General features: G+C 34.3%; 1 protein-coding gene across 1 annotated transcript in view; it reads left to right on the plus strand.

The window, feature by feature from the left end:
* Positions 1-12437, plus strand: part of CTNNA3 (catenin alpha 3) — a 1522505-nt gene that overhangs the window by 418351 nt on the left and 1091717 nt on the right. The window lies entirely within an intron of this gene.

The raw sequence follows: 12437 nt of genomic DNA on the forward strand, positions 1-12437 counted from the left end.
CCATGTCCTTGCCTTGTGGTAATGTTAGCAGGAAAGCACTCAGCTTTTCACTGTTAAGTAGGATGATAGCTTTAATTATTTTATACGTTTATAATTATAAAATATAATTATTTTATAATTATATTTAATAAAATTTAGGTATAGATATTTTTCTCTGTTTCTGCTTCCAAGAGTTTTTATCATGAAAATGTGTTGAATTTTGGGTGAAATATTCCTTTTCTGTATCAATTGACATGGTGTGGTTTTTCTTCTTTGCCCTGTTAACATGGTGGATTACACTGATTTTCAAATACCTAACTAGACTTACATTTCTGGAATAAATTTTACTTGGTATGCTGTATTCATTCTTTTTATATATTGCTGAATTCTGTTCATTATATATTTATGCTTGTATTGATGAAGAATATAAGTTCTTGCTTCCAGGCATGCTGTCTCAATTTATAAAAATGAGTCATCCCATGTGATTGATTATTTGGTCCTTCCTCCTCTATTCTCTTTCTTTACTTCCTTATCAAACTAACACATTCTTTGCATTTTCTTATGCAGGGCCACTGAGCTTTTTGTTATTGCTGTTGCATATACTTTATCTGATGCTGTTTTTGTTTCTTTCACTGTAAAAGGTTTATTTTAGTGCTTTTTCAAATCCATCTTTCACTCTACTAGAAATTCTGGTATAATTTAGAGAAAATGTAATTTTTCTACTATCTCATTAACAACATTGGTGATAATTAAAGGTTGAGTTGAGTCAAGAAAATTCATATAACTAGGGTTGCTGTTTTTGCTGATAGGAGAATAAGGAATGACCTAGGGATGCCAAAGTTGGGAAGTCCTATTTTACAAAAAGAAAATTTAGAAACAATATATAGATTGTTTTGCTAAATAGAAGCCAATAATGGATGAAATAATATAAAATAATGGGATTAGTTATTAAAAGAACAATGATACATATATTTAAATATATATATTTAAATACACACATATATACTTATACTTACACCTATCATACATAAATGCACATATTTACTGTACAATATATACTATAAGGCATAAATATTACCTGTGCCCTGATGATAATTTTTAAGGATAACTAACATTTATGTGATGTTCTGTGTTAGATAACTTATCATTCAAGTGTTAGAATAAAACTGTAAATAGCCACTGTTAAAATTCTTATTTTATTTTATTTCTTGTAAAGTATTTTTTATTGATTATGCCATTACAGTTTTCCCAATTTTTTCCCCCTTTGTTCCCCCTCCACCCTGCCCCCCCAAACTCCCAAGCACCCCCCCACCCCCCGCTTAGTTCACGTACATGGGTTGTACATGTAAGTTCTTTGAGTCCTCTGTTTCCTATACCATTTTTTATCTCTCCCCATCAATTTTATGCCTACTAATTATGCTTCTTCAAAGGGAAAGAATTGATAATTATTCTGTAGTTGAACAAATGAGTGGACTGAGACAGTCTGACTTCAGAGCCTCTACTTTTACCCAGTTTCCTTTAGTATCCAGTTGATTCATGTATTAATAAATATTTGTTTTCAATAAAAATTTTGCACCTGGTATTGCAAAAGATGATGTGTAAGAATCAACTAGCAAGGCACATTTCATGTTCTTCGGAAGCCAATAGCCTAGAGGTGATATTGACATAAAATAATAGACTCCCCAATTAATAAATAATTACATATTGTGATAGAAATGAAAGAAATGTATAGGGCACTTAAGACAGAGGGCCCACTTTGAAACTGAAGGAGGAGAGATGAGATGGAAGGCCTCTCTATATTTGAGGCTTCATAGGTAAGTGGATTTTAGGCAGGCCAAGGGGGAAGTGAACAGGAGAAAACATATTCCAGAGAAACGTAACTGTTTATGCAGACACTCTGCAGTGGGAAATTCCTCAATGCCTATGAACACCTGAAGGAAATCCAGAGAGACTTCAGTTTGGATATTGAAGGGAAATGTCGTGCGGGATGAGGCAGGTCAGGGCAGGGATCCCGCTAGGCCTTGCAGCCCATACTAACAATTTGGAGTATTAAACTAAGTGCTGTAGGATCAGATTGGAGGGGGTCAAGAACGAAGGGCCGACTACAACAGAAGCCTTGTAGGTAGTTCGTATAGTGAAAAATGTAGGACCAAATGACTTTCACATTGTCCATTTGAGCGCAAAAGCCCTGTGTTTTATTCTAGAAATCTCCAAGCATCTGAGGGCTTTTCCTTTTCTCACAATACATTGATTTAACCTTTGTGGTGCTACTAACTCAAAGGAAAAACTATTATTGGATTTGTAACCCAATGAGAAATAGTGTGCTTACATATGTGCCTGACTTAATGACTCCAACTGAGCTAGAATTGTCAGATGCTATCCATCTCCTTCCTAAAATGTGAATTGGAGTTTGGTGAAATTTGTTGCCTTGAGGAAGTGGTAATATCATTTTGGTATGATTTTTTTAAAGCCACTGATAATGTATTTTAAGATAGAAAGCCAAAAAGTACATGTTGTTTACATATTTATATTCAGTTTGCTGGTTGAAATTACATGCTAGTCTTTCACTCTTATCATAAAAGTTATCAAGTATTTATAAATTAGCTTACAAAATGTATCAGCTTGTTTAAAGTTTATAGAAAATATTCATGTTTCTTTTTATTTTTACATACTTATACACTGAATGTGTTTTAAACATTTTTATTAAGAATTTTGTTCAAGTTCAGCTGTTATTTCACATATTTTACAACAAATATCACCTTTCTGATAGACAAAACAAAGTGGCTGACAAATATGATCTATTTTGTATGCTCCTTAAACAATTTTATATTGCATTTTCTTCTTACCTCTGATAGCAACTCTAAAATCCATTATTTTTAGACATAATTTATCTATGAAAAAAACAGGATTATTTTGAAAGTCAGAAAATAGACCATACCTTAATGGCATAAAATACAAAACAACTTGATCTTTTGTGGCAATTTAATTAGTTCAGTGATAAAAATGTTTCTTGACAGCAAGTGACAGATAAAAAGTACTTTATTCTACCTTGTTTTAAATCCAGGAGTAAAATAAAATATAGACCTCCACTGTTAATTTATATTAATACTTACATTTTATTTTTATTTTTTGACAAACTAGGGGTTAGAAAGATGTAATCCACCTCTGATATTTACTTACTTTATTTTCTGAGGCAAATTTCTCAGCTTTCTGAATTTCATTTTTTTAACATTAAATAAATGGATAATAAAATTACTTGGTCTGATTGTTTTGATGATGACATGAGATAAAGAAACTTATTTTTAATCCTAGCTGTATATGATCACTTGGAGAGCCCTAAAAAATTCTCAAGCCAAGGTCCCACCTCTGGGGACCTTGCCTGAAAATCTCTGGGGGCAGCACTCATGCCTCGGAGCGTTTTAGAAAATATTCTTCAGAGATTTTCTTGTGCAGCTAGAATGAAATCTGCTGAAGTATAAGCATGACAACAGTGCCTTGCTTATGGTAGGCATCTAGTGTTACTTCAATTTTCTTCCATTTATCAGCCAGTTGCCTTCAATTTATATAAAACTTATCCCTTCTGGAAAGACAAACCAGAAGCTATATATAAGATTTACTGAAAGATAGAAAAAGATGTAATAATTCCTTTTGGCAAAGAATAATAAATGGAAGGTATTTTATACAGAATAATAAGCAGCCCCTATCTTTAGACTTAAATGTTAAAATTTAATTTAGCTTATCATATTATATATCAACAGAAATTTAATTATAAAAACATGTAATTATAATAGTGGGAAGCATAGATGAATATGGACATTAATTATTCATGTGACAATGCTTAAGATTTATGGTAAATGCATTTAGAAGTATTTGTCATTTTTCAAGTTGTCATCTTTTTTCTCATTTCATCAAATTGTACTGGAAAATAACCCACATACTGGTCATAAATTATGGCACTAAAAGTAAAATATACTTAATTTATTGATCTTCAACAATGGTGTTATTTCTTTTTTAATGTTACAGGCTCATAATCCTCAGGTCAATTTTGACTCATTTTTTTTTTCATATTAAGTACGATCACTTACCAAAATCTGCAGTTTCTTCTTGTTTTAGAGTCACTACAGTATTTTCCAAATCTGACTGTAAAGAAACCTTGTCTTCCAGTGAGGTGTGTCTGAGAGCCATTAGACTAGAGAGGTAAAGGTAAGGCCAAAGGAAAGCGTGTCCAGGTCCACATCCTGCCTGTACTTCAGGCAACAGCTCTGCTTTTGGTCATGTCTGGGTCCTCTGTATATGTGTTCTATGTAATGTATTATATTTTAGGATTCACTTGAAAAAAGGTTATTCTGCAGCTGAAAAAGGTCAACAAATGTTGATTCAGAATATAAACTTTTATTATATGGAATTAAGCTGAAGAGTATATCAGAGTGAGAAAGAAAAAATATGTTGACTAATGGTTTCAGACTTGGAGAAAGAATTTTTTTTGTTAAGAGAATACTTGATAAATGAATTGGGTAGCTGAATGCAGTTAGAAATTATGAGATAAAAAATTAGTGAGCAGGAGATATGGCACAGAATAGAAAGCTAAATTGCTCTGCAATTTGGGGGAGAGTAGGGTAGGAGGAAGAGAGTTTGGGGAAGAAAGGAGGGACGGAAAAGGGGTGGCATAGAAGTATCGTGGAATGGTTTCAATGACTTGGAAGAACAAGAATTTTTAATGAATCATCTTAACTTCAATCTATGATATTCATTTTCTTCCTCAAACCTTCGGTGAAGTTTGATAAACACCAACTTTTTTGTGTGTGAATCCTGGAAAATGGCGGATTTCTATATATGGATCCTGCTCCACAAAATACTGTGATGATCCATGAAGCTTTGTTTGAAGCACAAGGTAAAATATGTGCCTGAGCACATAAGCCTCCGGTGATTTGCAGAGACCTTGGGGAGAGCATCAGGCTTTTCACAAGTCAGGGAAGAAAAGGGAGTTTGAATTCTCTGTTATCTAGCATGAAAATGGAAAGTCAGCTCTAGCTGATGAGTTAAAGAGTGCACAAGTAAGATGCAGTTTGTTTTATTATCGGTCATCTGAGTAAAGTTGCTTTTTTTGTTTGTTTATAAACCTACTGAGAGTGAATTGTTCATTTGAAAACTTTCCCATATAATATTTGCTGTTGTGTTATTGTTAAAAAGTCTTGCTTTCTGAAACAATAAATTACATTACCTAATTTTTTTGTTGATTCACCAGAAGGTCACTCTGTGATGGGACATTTGATAGTATAATTCTCCTGTGGCTTTATATGCTCACAGATGAAATTTAACAAAAAAGTAAAATGACACTTGAGTATTATCTCAACTATTCTGAATTTCTGGCTGAATTATTTGGGGGAAATATTCAAAGGAAGTTCTTTCCTATTGCTTTGTCTAGACAGTAGAAATATTAGAAAAGCAAGCTGTATCAATGATATGGTATTGAAAAGATAGAAAATGCCATTTTGATTTTAAAAAGAAACTGGAGTAAAAGAATTTGTTTTGAAGACAGACTGGGGAGCTAGCCATCTGTGCACCATAGAAAAAATATTCTATTAGGGTTCTTGGAAGCTGTATATACAGCTGGAATGTGGGGCGGGGATTACTTGTTGCTCTCCATTTATGAAATAGCAAAAGGCTAACCATGTAGATTGAAAATGAATTTCAAGTAAATCTTTTCTTTATTCTTTTGTCATACCAAATATCAAAATAAGGTTGATAAATCTGCTAAACATGACTTGTTGTTGGCCTCTGCACCTTTGGGTAATACAGTGCGTGCAGATAATGGAATCTGTCCTCAGTCTTATCACCCCGTTTGTCACTGGCTTTGAGCTCGTGAACACTCACGAGTTTTGAGTTATGCAGCATTATTTAAAAGCGAGTTGCAAGAGTTCTTAAGGTTGTTGAGGACATTTAATAATCTCAACTCTGATATTGTTTTGAATCTTCTTGACTCCATTTTCTAGTTCAGAACCTAAATTTGGAATGATTTAACAATTGAATTCATTCCCCTTTGGAGAGTCTCTGAGATGGTACTACCACAGTCTCTGTGGGGTCAGGGGCAGTTGGGTTAGAGTGGAAATACACATTTTCTTTTCTCAAATAAGTTACTTGGTATGTAAACAAATAGCTGAAATAAAGTAATACTCTGATTAAAATTAGCATTGATATATATGCTGATTTATTTATATTTATTCATTTTCTAAATACAGTTAATCTCCTGAGTACATTAAAGTTAATTTATTTCAGATAAATTACGTGTAGTATTTAAGAACCTTGTATTTGAAGTTTGTAAATCAAAATTCTATGGAACTTCTAAATATAATTTTTAAACATTCATAAGATTAGCTTATCAAAAAAGGTTTTTTGCTGTTCAATATTTAATTGTTAAAAATAATTTTGTCCTGAGATTTAGTAATATTAAATACCAGCAATAATTACTATTCAAATGTGTAGTTATTGAAAGTAAACTGATCTCTTATAAGTTTTCTATTATCAGTGTTTTTTCATAAAGTCTTTTGATAACTTGATTTAGTGAAGCCATTTAGAATAAATGTGCAATAAAATATTTTGCTGTACGTAATTTGTGAATAATGCCAATGATTTATTAAAATTATTAATAAAATGCTTTATTATCTATTATTTTCTAATTCTGAAACTCAAGGAAATGGTACCAAAATGCCAGAGTAGATTGATATCCTGTTCCACCAAAAATGGTGTTAGTGAGTTTGGTCAGGGACAGGCTCTACGTTCTTTTGACATTAACTATGGGCCAGGCCCCTTTTATATACTGGGCATATCACATACTTTATTAACTTAATCTTCACAGAGAGTCTTGGACTTGAGCATGTACTGTGTGTGGTGTTGGTCAAGCTATTGTATTTACTGTCTTTGCGTGAAAATCTCTTATCTTTTAACAGCAGATCAGTCCTTAATTAGAAGTCTTGTGTTACCATCTGTCCTCTGACTTTCTGCTCAAATTGTTCCCTCAGTGATGGTTGAGGAAGAAAAGAAGTTCTTTTTTTAATCTATATTGTATCTAGTACTTGTAATAGATCAGTGACAACTCACCAGGATACATTCATGAGGAAAATAAGTAAGCTCGTGATAGCTGAGAGTTATCTGAATGTTATATGGGTTTTTGTTGGGTGTTTACTTTGAAAGCAGGTTCATGCCAGACCTCTGCTTTTCATGCTTTCACATCACCTGGGTGTGAACAGTGGCCACAGCAGAGTGCTGAATTAGGATTTTGAACTAGCCAAAACACAGACTACCTTTTAAAGAATCAATGTAAGCTTTATTTTGCATTATTTAAGTTGCTGAAACTTGAAAGAGGGAAAATATGAAACATGGGAAAGTTAGCTTAAAAGTACAAACCCAGTTCTTATAGCAACGATAGAAGTCTTATCATGGCCTCCTTCCATTTCTTGGCATTTGCAAATTACCCATAAGTTTCCACATTGTTGAAGCATTTTAATCTTTTCCCAGATGATTTTGGACTTGGGTTGCATTAGTTATCACATCAAAGGACAGTGTGGTGTATTACATGAGGGAATCTTGATATGATATGCTTGTCAGTAAATGTGTTTTATCTGAGTATTATTTTTTATCCTTATTGGATGTTAGAGATATTTTCTGAAATTAATTACAATGAGGACAAACCGTACTTTTAGACAGGCTAGGACTGAAATTGGGGAAAATCAAAGCCATTTTATCAAAGTTCTGTTATCTGGTAAAGAGAAACTTATGTTTCTACTTGCTCTAATTTATGCCACATGATAAATCATCCTGTTACCCCCACGTGGGTTACACTGGAGGTAGAGAACCAGGCTTTTTATGCTGTACTTGCTTAGGCACCTGGTGGGAAAGTGTATCAGTTCATTCAGGAGCTCAGGGAGGGTGCCAGCTCTTTAGGAAATATAATATTCCCACACCTTAAACCTGTGTTTCTTCTTAGGAAGGTGGCTGAGTGGAATTAGAATGTCAGTTTACAAATTCTGATAACTGTGCATGTAGAGATTTTGTGTGTATGTGTGTCCGGAAGCCATTTTTTTTTACCAGTGGAATTTTTCTTATTTTGCTGGTTCATCAGACTTCTCTATCCTTTGTTTTCTCCTCATTGTAAAATCAACCTCTCTCTCTTCATATATATATATATATATATATATATATATATATATATATACTTATATACTTATATACTTATGTACAGATCTGTCTATATTTTTATATATCAAATATATATCTATATATTTATCTTTTTCTAATCTCTCTTCTTTCTCATCACTGAATTGTATGACTTTTTGTTACTCTTTTGTTTATTCACATGTCAGTAATTTTATATTGAAAAGTAAGAGTTCAATTTGTGTGTAGTACTGATGATTCGTACATATTTCTATGAAAAAGTTCTTTCTGGTCACTCCAGCCCTTTAAATTGGTAAACCACTACTGAGCATTTTCAAATTTCCTGAAAGCATTAACAACATAATTAAAATATCAGTTCATTTGATGATACAACTTTGCAGATCAAAGTTGTGAATGCTATTCTTGATAGGAAATACATAGCTCTGTTAAAATTGATATTTTCCATAAAAAAAACTGAGGAAGTTTTTGGTTAATCCCTCCACACTTTCAGGGCCATTCTTGCAAATACGGCTTAGTGGGAGTCTAATCTTCCCCAGTAGCAGAGGCTAGGTGTAGAAAAACATTTACGTTTACCCATAAAAATTTAACTTGAAATGATATAATGTACTTATTCCTTTGGTAAAGCATGTATTGTAGATCAGCTCTAACACTCTGGTGATCACACTCAGTTCCCTGTTTTTTTCATTTTTTTAACTCAAAATCATTACTGTGATCACCCGAGAGTGTTGTAGGGATGTAGGCTTTAGAGAACTCCTAGATCTCCCTGTTTTCTTAGAAGTAACATGTGGAATTCTAAAGAATTCTGTGTATGAATATTATATTTTTCACTGTTAAATATTTTTTTAAAAAAACAATGGAACACAAGCCAAACAAAATAATTTATTAGATGCCACCAGTCCTGTTCTGTAGTGGGTTCTCCTATGATAAATATTCCTAAATCTTTTAACAATTTACTGGGTTCATTGTCAGTATGTTCAGCTGGTAGTATTTTCTTGGAGCTGTTCTCACTCAGCATTTAAATAAGTGGGTTTTAGTTGACTTTACTGTTACAGTAAATTACGTAGGACTATTTTCCTTTTTGTCTCTGCTTCTGCTCATCCCTGTGCATCTGAACAATAGAAGAAAATTAACAGCCTTCTTGTTCTTTGATAGGATGAGACTGTCCCCTCTCCCCAAACCTATTTTTCCTTACTCTTCCCCATATCACTAAATGGCAACATTATCAACAAGCAGATGAAAATCTAGGATTTATAGTTGAGCCTCCTCTTTCCTTCAGCACACATGAGTCTATCATTAAGTCCCGAGGGCTCTACCTGCAAACATATCCTGAGGGCTACTTTCTTCCTTCTGAACCACTACAGCCTCAATCTAAGTCACCATTGTGTCTTGCCAGTTGTACTGAAACAGCCCTCCCACTGATCTCTCTGTATCTGCTTTTGTTTTCAAGGTGTCAGCAAGATTAATTCTTCCATTCTACCAGATCTTGCCCTGCTTAAGACATTCTGTGATTTCATAGGGCACATATCATAAAATCAAAATTCTTTACCATGGTTTATAAGGACATTAAGGATCTACCCTCACTGATCTATTTTTAACATATCCAATCATACTATTTTCCTTTCCAACTCAGCTCCAACCCCACTGGTGGACTCAGTTTCCTGAGCAACTGGCCCTTGGACTTCTTAAGGACTCTCAAACCTCATCCCTGGAATGCATGGATTGGAAGTGTGCCTCTGTGGTGCGGTGAGGTGGTGATTGGGAGAACTGTATGAGGTCCCAGAGGGCCTACTTGGAAGGGCGCTGAGGCATCATTGTCCTATGTGCAATGTATCTTGCGTCTTTTTTCAATAAATGTCTCCATTTTTCATAATACATGGCTGGATACCTTTTGGACAGACTACCCACACATATATATACACACACATATATTATGTACATATTTGTGTGTGGATCTTTGTATCACTTGTTTGATGCTTGGGTGGTCAAAGGAAATGAAAACAACCTTAAGCTCAGCCTAAGCCATTTAACAATGGCTGTTGTTAAAGTATATCAACAGCTGTTGAGATTATTAGATGTCCTCAACAACCTTTAAGTATATCACATCTTTAAGTATATCAACCTTTAGGTTTGGCCTCCTGCAGCGCCCCTCCCTCATTTTCTCATAGTTGGCCCTGTCTTGTCATGCACAGCACATCCACAGAGAGGACTTCTCTGACACCGGATTGAAAGCTGTCACTCAGTCATTCTATTGCATCACGTGTTTAATGTTCTATATGACCCTTATGCATTTCTGATGCTTTTCTTGTTTGTCCATTTGAGTAAATGTTCATCCATCCACTCGCTCACCCATCTATCCACTGTCCTCCTTCATTAGAATATAATTTCCAGAAGAACAAGGACCTGTATCTCTAGCACCTAGCACATGCATAAAGGAAATTTTCAGAAAATATTTATCGAATGAACTTTTTATTTCAATAAGTAATTTCAGTTATTGAATAATTTACCTTTCTGGGATATTTAAAGAATATGTGAAGCCCTGGCTGGTGTAGCTCAGTGGATTGAGCGTGGGCCTACGAACCAGACGATCGTGGTTCGATTCCCAGTCAGGGCACATGCTTGGGTTGCAGGCCAGTTTCCTGCAGGGGCCAGTTCCCTGCAGGGGATGCAGGAGAAGCAACCATACATTGATATTTCCTTCCTCTCTCCTTCCCTTCCCCTCTAAAAAGATAAATAAATAAAATATTTATAAAAAAAGAATATGTGAACAAATTAGAATATTGCAACTGCGAAGTCTCTTTCTAGGAGATTCTGAAACTAAATGTTTGAGTTCTAGTTTGTGTTTCCATTCTATATTAATAAATAATCCCCTCTGAGGGTTTATTGTTTTCTTGAATCAGATTTTCTGTACACTAACAGAAAAAATTCAGGGGATAAAAGTTTTAAGGTCATCTGAATGAAATAAAAATAAATTAGTTATGTGAAAGTTGAGAAAGGAGGTAAATTTTGTTTTATATTTGCTATAAATATATGCTATATTGTGACAAGGGCAGTTTTAGTATTCTATTAAATACTATACTAGCAAAGACTTTGTGTGTTTTAGTAATTTGTGACCTAATTAGAGTGTTCTTGGGGCTGTTGTGGAAGGGGTGCTCCCAGTGCGGAAGGAAGCTCCCCTACCTACTAGGCACCAGTTTTTAACGTTGGGTGTGACAGCCACTGTCCCCAGTGAAAGTAATTTGAAGGTATTAAAGCAAGGCATTGTCAAGAAATTTCTAACAGAGCAGGACGACACAGGAACAACTAATCACATCATACGATGTATTTTCTTTGTGCTATGAGTTGACTGCTGTGGAGAAGTAGGTGATGAAGGGACAGATCGTAGGGGCTTTGGAGAAGTCACAGTGGAACGTTGGTTTTAATGATGTCTTTGTATTTTTATCCCACCGAAAGAAAACATTGGAGGCTCTTAAAGTATAAGGTATTTTTGTTATACAAATAAATGTTCTTTAATGGGAAAATTTTGGGTAGGTGATAATCAGTGGATAGCTATTTTGGTAGCTAAGTCTTTCCCATTGGCTTGCCATCATAAAGGCCAATTTCAGACACTGTCAGGTCCTAGCAACTTCCTGATGGTGTTAACCATCCTGCCTACCGACCTTGCTCGTCCTGCTTCTATTCTTAGTTTACTGAAGAAACAATAGTAATTTCTTTGTATATTGTGATACTTACCTAACTGATATGATAGCAAGTTGTAGAGAAATGTATTTGATATCTAAATGGTCAACCTATGTGAGTTCAATATTGGAAAACTAAGAGGAATTCATGTTCTCACATTTTTATTTTCTCATTTTTGTACTTAGGAGGTTAGCACTGAACCAAACTTGAAATGTCCTAGGGACCAAAGAAAAAGAGACTCCAAATAAGGGGAAAAAGGGCAAAGCCAAAAAATAAAAAATAGACTTTTAGAATAAAATGTACTATTTGGATCCATAGGTCCACATGTACTGAAGACCAGGATATGATGGGGATGAAAATATCTTGCTTTTCTCATTTATCTCAATTTATCCTTAGAGCTGTTTATTCCCTGCTGTTAAATCCAGCAAGCTGTTGAAGGAGCTAGTCTTGTTTGACCTTGAGAGCAAAGGATACATTTTGTGCTTCAGTGCAAAATTTATTTAGTTGACATATATAGAGAGAGTATAGTTACTTGGTGCTGGTTACTATTTTGAGAGGTTTACATGTCATTTAATCCTTATAATCATTTATGAGCTCGGTACTATTATTAT

Source organism: Sturnira hondurensis, unplaced genomic scaffold, assembly GCF_014824575.4.
Source record: "Sturnira hondurensis isolate 20B ecotype Veracruz unplaced genomic scaffold, ASM1482457v3 Scaffold0014302, whole genome shotgun sequence".
Taxonomy (NCBI): domain Eukaryota; kingdom Metazoa; phylum Chordata; class Mammalia; order Chiroptera; family Phyllostomidae; genus Sturnira; species Sturnira hondurensis.